Source organism: Bubalus bubalis, chromosome 5 (genome assembly GCF_019923935.1).
Source record: "Bubalus bubalis isolate 160015118507 breed Murrah chromosome 5, NDDB_SH_1, whole genome shotgun sequence".
NCBI lineage: Eukaryota > Metazoa > Chordata > Mammalia > Artiodactyla > Bovidae > Bubalus > Bubalus bubalis.
This window is the reverse complement of record NC_059161.1, coordinates 127,260,913-127,269,656: the sequence shown is the minus strand read 5'-3', so window position 1 is coordinate 127,269,656 and position 8,744 is coordinate 127,260,913. Positions and strand designations below refer to the sequence as shown.

The 8,744-nt window shown below is 54.0% G+C and overlaps 1 long non-coding RNA gene across 2 annotated transcripts; it reads left to right on the top strand.

Annotated features, from left to right (window-relative positions):
- Positions 1-217: 217 nt before the first annotated feature.
- On the top strand, positions 218-7,439 carry LOC112585232. 2 transcript variants are annotated; one of them, XR_003109698.3, is made up of 3 exons: positions 218-2,478; positions 3,448-3,721; positions 3,992-7,439. It is a non-coding gene; the product is annotated as an uncharacterized LOC112585232 (long non-coding RNA). The 2 variants fall into 2 exon arrangements; XR_003109701.3 differs by lacking the exon at positions 218-2,478 and adding an exon at positions 2,485-3,310.
- The last annotated feature ends 1,305 nt before the right edge of the window (positions 7,440-8,744 follow it).

Genomic DNA, 8,744 nt, shown 5'->3' with positions numbered 1-8,744 from the left:
CAATGCAGGAGACCCCAGTTTGATTCCTGGGTCGGGAAGATCCCCTGGAGAAGAGAGGCTACCCATTCCAGTATTCTTGGGCTTCCCTGGTGGCTCAGACAGTAAAGAATCTGCCTGCAATGCGGGAGACCTGGGTTTGATCCCTGGGTTGGGAAGATCCCATGGAGGAGGGCACAGCAACCCACTCCAGTGTTCTTGCCTGGAGAATCCCCATGGACGGAGGAGCCTGGTGGGCTACAGCCCATGGAGTCACAAAGAGTTGGACATGACTGAGCAATCAAGAACAAAAAATACATCCACACCCTAATCCTGGAACATATGAATGTTAACTGATTTGGGGAAAGGGTCTTTGCAAGTATAGTGAAGAATCTTAAGAGCAGGAGGTCATCTGGATTATCCCATGGGATCCTGAATCCAGTGACATCGTCTTAGAGCAGAAGAGGAGAGGGCTGTGCAAAGATGGAAGCACAGGGCAGAGGGATGAGGCCACAAACCAAGGGACACTTGGGGCCTCCAGAAGCTGGAGGAGGTGAGGAAGAGTCCTTCCCCAGAGCCTTTGGAGGGAGCCCAACACTGTCCATGCCTTGATTTCAGACTTTTGGCCTCCACATGTTGAGAGAAGACATTTCTGCTGTTTCAAGCATCCAGTTGGTGTGATTTGTCATGGCAGACACAGGAATCTATCACAGTCCCTAATCTTCATAAACCCATCTTACAGGGAAGGAAACTGAGGTCAGAGAGGTAAGGGCTTATCCAGGGATCACCTCCGATTTATTCTGTATAATAATAGCAGAGGTCAGTGGTCACAGCAGAGGCTGTGTGGCCTGTGAAGCCTGAACTGTTTATCATCCAGCCAGTTACAGATGTGTTTGCCCACCCCTGCTCTAGGTGCCCCTATGGCAATACCTGTTCTAGAAAAAATAAAGCAGGGCAAGAGGGACAAGAGGTAAGGAAGGCTTCACTAGGACAGTGAACATTTGTGCAGGGACCTGAGTCCTGTGCAAAGGCCCTGAGGCACAGTGAGGGGCCTGAGCGGCTGAAGCAGAGAGACAGCCAAGGTCAGATGGGAGCAGAGGGACCTACCTGGTGGTTCAATAGCTAAGACTCCGTGTTCCAAATGCAGTGGGCCTGGGTTCGATCCCTGGTCAGAGAACTGGATCCCAGATGCTGCAACTAAGAATTCGCATATTGCAACTAAGACTCAGTGCAACCAAATAAATAATTTTTTTTTAAAAAAGAGCAGGCCATCTCTGCAGGGTTCTGGGAGCCACCTCCTCCAAGTGAGCTGGGGGACCATCAGAGGGCCAGGAACAGAGGGAGCCTGAGATTTGATTTCCATGTTGCGGACTCTCTCTGCTCCTGTGTGGGGCGGGAGAGGGGCCCAGGAGGCCAGCTGAGGGCCTGTCGTTCACTATGACATCAGTGTTAGTGACATCAGAGTGTGGAGTCCTGCCTTGAACTCTTCTAGCCTAGATCTAGTAGACTTCCCAGTGGAGGAGCAGAGTGGCCAGGACCTAGGCTTTAGGGAGGAGGGCTGGCTGGGCTTAGAAACATGGGAATCTTCAGTATCTGAGGCTGTGATCCTGGAGGAGCAGTTATGAAGAAGGAGGTTCAGGGGCTGAGCGTTTGAGGCCCTCCAAGCTCAGAGATGAGGAGCACCAGGAGACGGCAGCTCCCCGGAGCCAGAGAGGACGCCGAGTGGAGGGGAAGGGCGCCGTGTGGCTGCCGCCAGACACTGGGACGGGCGCGGACACGTGTCCACGGGGCCCAGGGCGGCCATTCATCTTTGAGCTTGAGGAGCTGTTTGGAATCACAAAGTGGCTCGCACATACCCGGCCTCCGTTGAGAGCCACGTACACCACGGGCCCTTAGCTAAACACACAGGAGTTCGGGGTGAGGCGGAGACCTTCCCCAGCAGCTGGATGGACCCCTGGGCAGCTGCCACACCTCTCCGGTCGCTCTCATGGGCAGTAAATCCTCAGGTCCCTTCTAGTCCCAGGGGCCGTGTCCGCTTAGGAATTACAACTCCAGTCCCGGTTTAATGATCAAAACGAAGGTTTATTCCCAGTCACGGCTTCTCCCCTCCTCCAGCTCCACTAGGCTTCGAGCAGCAGTGGAACCACAGCGGGGGAGGCCAGCTGGGCCTCTGCCATCCTCCTCCGGGAGGGAGGGCGGGAGGGGACTGGGACCCTCCAGGATCGGGGGATTCCGAATGCAGATCTCTCTCTTTCAGGCTCTCTGCTGGGCCTTAGGTAATTCTTGGATGGTTCCTGACCCACCAGGGCACACACCTTTGCCCAGTCATCCGGAAAACACGGCCACCAGTCCAGTTCCACAGCCAGCTGGGCAGCAACAGGGATGACCTTGGCCTTTAATGCATCCGGCGTGGAGCCAGCAGCAGGAGACACCTGTTCGCCTGGGTCCTTGAAGCCCCTCTTGCTGGTCTCAGGATGAAAGGCACTCTCTCCTACTCTCAAGGTGGGCTGGGAACCAACTGGGGTGATCAACCAGCTCGGTTTGCCTGGAACTGAGAGGTCCTCAGGATGCAGAGCTTTCAGAGCTAAAACTGGGCAAGTCAAGGCCAACAGGAGCCAGTCGGTCGCCCTTGGGTTGGTGGAATCAGGTTTCCCTCTGTGGGACCCTCACCCCAGGCACGTGGGGTGCCAGGACACTGGTCCAAGGCAGGCCCAGTTCCATGCCTGCCACTTAAAATTATAAGTCATTGTCAACACATCTGTGCCATTGTTTTTTTTTTTTTAAGTGAAGGGATATTTTGGATAAAAAGAGACAACAGAGAGATCCTGATGGATCATTTCATGCTTGTAAAAATAACTCTGATGATATTAAGAATTATGAGTGTTTTTACGAGGAAACAAAACTCTTCTGTTTATGTGAGAGAATGTTCTTAGACCTCTTCCAAACTGTTTAATGGAGACACATCATACTGCCTGTGACATACTTTCAATATTTTTGTTTTTGGCAAATGTGGCAAAACTTTAGCGAGTTTTGAACCTAGATAATAAAATTATGGGTGGTAACCATAAAAAAATAATGTTATAAATCAGCCCACAGATGTGGAATAAAGAGTGTGAGTTCCCTCTTTATTTGTTGGCTGGACAAATACGCAGTCGCGACAGCAAGTAGGGAGTGCCAGGTGGAACCTTTGGGGCCCTTCTGTGTTGGAGCCAGGTGTCAGGAGACCCAGCCCAGGACCTCTCTGGACTTTCGCCCCAGGGCGAGGTCTGCGGCAGGAGGGGAGGTCTGGGAGAGGTGCCCATACTGCCTGGATTGGGCCCTGTGCTGGAGCGAGGTGGGGGGTGGGGGTCACCAGGGGTTCCCAGGGGTCCCCACGGATCTCCTGTGGGGAATGGGCAAGCTGGAGGGGCAGAGTGGGCCCCTCCGGAGCTTGGCGCCCCGGCTGAGAGGGCACTTACTGTTCTGTTTTAGACCTTCAGTATCAGACAGAATGGGCTTCCGGTAAAGAATCTGCCTGCAATGCAGGAGACACGGGTTCGATCCCTGGGTCGGGAAGATCCCCTGGAGGCATGGCAACCCACTCCAGTATTCTTGCCAAGAAAATCCCACGACAGAGGAGCCTGGCGGACTACAGTCCACGGGGTCACAAAGAATCAGATACGACTGAATGACTGAGCACGCACCAGCGTCAGAATGGAGGCAGGAAGTCCCATCTTAACTGCCCCCCTGGGGACTGCAGAGAGAGGTCAGTACTTGCGGGAGGTCAGGCAGCTGGACAGTGGCCAGGCCGGGATGGGGACCCAGCCTCCAGGCTCTGCCCCTGCCAGGCTAACCCCCTCCTTGCAGCGACCACCTCCCCTTCCCCAGGTCCTGGCCCCCTGCAGGGACCCCTCAGGTCTGGCCACAGGCCAGCTCATGCCGCTCAGTTTGCAAACACCAGCAAGATTCTCCCTTCTTAAGAAAGGGCAGCGAAACCTCACCATCCCCCGCCATGCCTTCCTGTCTGTCTGCTCAGCTGCCAAGCCCTTCCAGCCCACCGTCTACACTCGCTGCCGCCTGGCCTCACCACCTGCTCATTCAGTCCTGCCCCTGCGATGACCTTCGGTCGCCAGCTGCACAGGCCATTGCTGCTGCATCCATCTTGGTGAGGGTTCTGCAGGTCTCCAACGCCCCCTCCCCAGCCTCCCTCCCTTGAGCCCCTTCCCCCTCCCAGACTGTCACATGCTGTCCTGCTCACACGCTGCCCTGTATTAGGCACAGCCCTCTTTGCTGCAGGAGCCCCTGGTGGCTCAGACGTTAACAAGTCTGTCTGCAGTGCAGGAGACCCAGGTTCCATCCCTGAGTTGGGGCGATCCCCTGGAGGAGGAACCGGCAACCCACTCCAGTATTCTTGCCTGGAGAATCCCATGGACTGAGGAGCCAGGCGGGCTACTGTCCGTGGGGTCACAGAGTCAGCCACAACTGAGCGACCTCTCTTTCTTCTCTTCGCTGCTCTCCCCACCATGGTCTGTCCGTCAGTGTGGCCAGCATGATGGCCTTTAAATGCCCACCTGGCAGGGCCCTCCCTTCACACAAACCCTCTCTGGCTCCCTAGTGCCCCTGACGGCTCTCCCTGCCGCCTCTCTGCCCTCCCCCAGGTCGGGCACAGCTCCTCCCGGCTGGTCGCAGTCCTCCTGGCCCTGCGGTCTTGGGGTCTCCCCCTGGGTGTCTGTAGGTCTGAGGGTCCCCTTTCTCTGGGGGAGGCAGGGGCCGTCAGAGCCGGGTGGCAAGGTGGGCTGAGCCTTCACAGAATCGGCTGGGACAGGTACCCACAGGGGCTGGCGCTCCCATGGGAGGCTGGTGTGTGCAGGGAACACTGACCCCGGCCGGGGGCCAAGAGCGGCTGTCTTGTGGGGTGTGGAAGGGTGGAAGAGGGAGGTGGCCTGCAGGCAGGTCGACTGCCCGGTGGAGAACCCAGGCGGGGTATCCTGCGAGCTCCTCACGGCGAAGGGCCGGGGGGGGGGGGGGGGGGGGGCGGAGGCGGGGGGACGGGGGGGGGGGACTTTGTGCAGGAGAGTTCCTGCCGCTCAGACTTGCGGGGCGGGGATCTGGCGGTCCCCAGAAGCTGTGATCGCAGATTCTAGAAGTAAGTCACCTTCCGCCTCCGCGGTGGAGGAGGGTGCCTGGAAGGGTTCTTGAATCCTGGGTTCCCTGAAGGCTCCGCCTTCTGCCCCTGGGGTCTTAGAAGCAGCACCAGCCCCCAGGCTCTGGGGGGAGTGGCCGAGGGTTATCTCCCTCCCCGCCCCCCCCGCACCTACCTACACCCCTACCCCCGCCCCGCGCAGATCCCCTGGATACCCGGGCCTGGTGCTGAGCCCAGACAGACCGTGCGGGGGCGCTGGGCTCAGCGAGGACACAGACCCTCCCTCAGGCAGCGGCGAGGCAGAGCCGGCCTCTCGGCCTTGTCCCTGGGCAGCACCAGGTGCAGCCGGTGCTCCGGACTCGGACCGCGGGGGAGGCGCCTCCTGCCCGAGCCCCTCCCGGGCCGGGATCACACATCCTCCCTGCTTATCAACGAGCCTCCGACCAAAGCTCACCGCCCGCAATGGCCCGCAGGGCGCTGGGCCGCCTTTGATGAGCAACCCCCACCGCCCAGTCAACAAACGCTGCAGACTTTGCACCGAGAGTGTTTACTCCCGGCAAGGACGTGGTGTACCCCCCGCAGTCTGCCCGCTGCTTTCTCTGGGGTGGGGGTGGGGTGAAGGGGGTGACGAGGGGGCTACCGGTGAGTCTTCCCCAGCCCAGGGTCTGGTTCTCCAGGAGCACCTGCCTGCTCAAGAAATCCTCCTACCTGAAGAGGGATTATGCACATTCTATAGATGCGAAAACTGAGGCCTGGCTGGTTAGGTGACTTGAGTGAGATCCCTCAGGGAATAAAGGATGGAGCTGCAGGCTTTTGTTATTTCTCCTCTCTGATGCTACCAAAACCTTGGCTTTCTTTGTGCCCACAAAAACCACGTAAGGAAAAAAAAAAACATGGAGACAGTTTGGAAGAAACAGAAAGGTGGCTGTGATCCTCAGGTGGCAGAAGGGAGAGCACAGGAGGTTTGTGCCTTAAGAGCGGTGCCCCTTTTCCACGAGGAATCTGGGGGATTATATAGATGCAGGCTCGCAGTCAGGGGTTGGTGATGAGGAACAAAGGTGTCAGGATGTTGCATTCTTCCTCTAGCGCTCTTTCAAAAGCGGTCACAGGCTGGTGTCAGGTAGCCCAGTAATTGGGTCTGGCAGTTGGGTAGTTGGGTCCATTATTGTCTTTTGTACCGAGGCCTTCTTTCTATAAGGCAAAAAGAGAAAAACTACAAGGGATGGTCTGCAAAGAGAGTTCTGTAAAGGTGTAATTAGCATGGAGTCAAAGGATAGTTGGAGGAGGGCATGGAACCCACTCCAGGATTCTTGCCTGGAGAATCCCATGGACAGAGGAGCCTGGCAGGCGACAGTCCATGGGGTCGCACAGAGCGACTTGGCACACACGCACAAAGGCTAGTAGATGCAGAATAAAGCTTATGCAGAGTTAGGGGGCAGAACAGATTAGGAACAGTTAAAGTAAAACCTGGGGCTTTCTAGGTGGCTCAAGTGGTAAAGGATCTGCTGGCCAGTACAGGAGACGAAGGAGACACAAGTTTGATCCCTGGGTTGGGAAGATCTGCTGGAATAGGAAATGGCAGGATGGCAGCCCACTCCAGTATACTTGCCTGGAGAGTCCCATGGACAGAGGAGCCTGGCGGGCTACAGTCCACAGGGTCACAAAGAGTCGGACACGACTGAGCCACTGGGCGCACACCCAAGTAAAAGCTAGGAGTGATCAGGCCTGCTCACTGTTCCTTCTTCTTTGTTCTTAGGAAAGAAAAGAAAAACTCATTTTCCTTTTTCACTTTTTCACTGCAGCATCTCTCCCAGGCCCTGGGGGGTCGGGGGAGTGAGGGGAGCAAGGAAAAGACTGAGGGCCTCCAGAGTCAGGGGTTCAGGCCCAACCCGGCTCCAAGGGCTCCTAGCTCAGGCCTGCAGTGATCCGAGTGGCCACGAGGGGGCAGCAGCATCCTGCCATGCCAGGCTCTCCAGGTGCTCAGGGATTCAAAGGAAAGCGTTTGTCAACACCGAGGGGCCTGGAGGACGACCTGCCAGCCCTTGGATCAGGGAACAAGTTCGACCCCACTCATGACCTTGGGCAAGTTGTGGAACCCGTGGAGACCTCAGTTTCCTAATCTGTGCCAGTGGGGATAACAGGAGCTGACCCACTTGGTGGAGCTGGGAATTAAGAAAACCAGGCAGCAGACAGAAAAGCTTGCTCTCAAGGCACAGGTTCTAGTTCATATTCTAGAACTAACACCAAAAAAAGATGTATTTTTCATAATAGGGAACTGGAATGCAAAAGTAGGAAGTCAGGCAGTAGACAGGTTTGACCATGGAGTACAAAATGAAGCAGGGCAAAGGCTAACAGAGTTTTGCCAAGAGAACACACTGGTCATAGCAAACACCCTCTTCCAACAACACAAGAGAAGACTCTACACATGGACATCACCAGATGGTTAATACCAAAATCAGATTGATTATATTCTTTGCAGCCGAAGATGGAGAAGCTCTATACATAGTCAGCAAAAACAAGACTGGGAGCTGACTGTGGCTCAGATCGTGAACTCCTTATTGAAAAATTCAGACTTAAATTGAAGAAAGCAGGGAAAACCACTAGACCATTCAGGTATGACCTAAATCAAATCCCTTATGATTATACAGTTCAGTTCAGTTCAGTCGCTCAGTCGTATCCGACTCTTTGCGACCCCATGAATCACAGCACGCCAGATTATACAGTAGAAGTGACAAATAGATTCAAGGGATTAGATCTGATAGAGTGCTTGAAGAACTGTGGATGGAGGTTTGTAACATTGTACAGGAGGCTGTGATCATCCCAAAGAAAAATAAATGCAAAAGGGCAAAATGGTTGTCTGAGAGGGGGTTACAAATAGCTGAGAAAAGAAGAGAAGCAAAAGACAAAGGAGAAAAGGAAAGTTATACCCATCTGAATGCAGAGTTCCAAAGAATAGCAAGGAGAGATAAGAAAGCCTTCCTAAGTGATTAATACAAAGAAATATAGGAAAACAATAGAATAGAAAAGACTAGAGACCTCTTCAAGAAAATTAGAGATACCAAGGGAACATTTCATGCAAAGATGGGCACAATAAAGAACAGAAATGGTATGGACCTAAGAGAAGCAGAAGATATTAACAAGAGGTGGCAAGAATACACAGAAGAACTATACAGAAGAGATCGTAATGACCCAGATGGTGTGATCACCCACCTAGAGCCAGACATCCTGGAGTGCCAAGTCAACTGGGCCTTGGGAAGCATCACTATGAACAAAGAGAGTGGAGGTGATAGAATTCCAGCTGAGCTATTTCAAATCCTAAAAATGATGCTGTTAAAGTGCTATATTCAATATGCCAGCAAACTTGGAAAACTTAGCAGTGGCCACAGGAGTGGAAAAGGTCAGTTTTTGTTCCAATCCCAAAGAAAGGCAATGCCAAAGAATGTTCAAAGTATTGCACAATTGCACTCATTTCACACACTAGCAAAGTAATGCTCAAAATTCTCCAAGCTAGGTTTCAACAGTACATAAACCGAGAACTTCCAGATGTACAAACTGGATTTAGAAAAGGCAGAGGAACCAGAGATCATAGAAAAAGCAAGAGAATTCCAGAAAAACATATATTTCTGCTTTATTGACTATGCCAAAG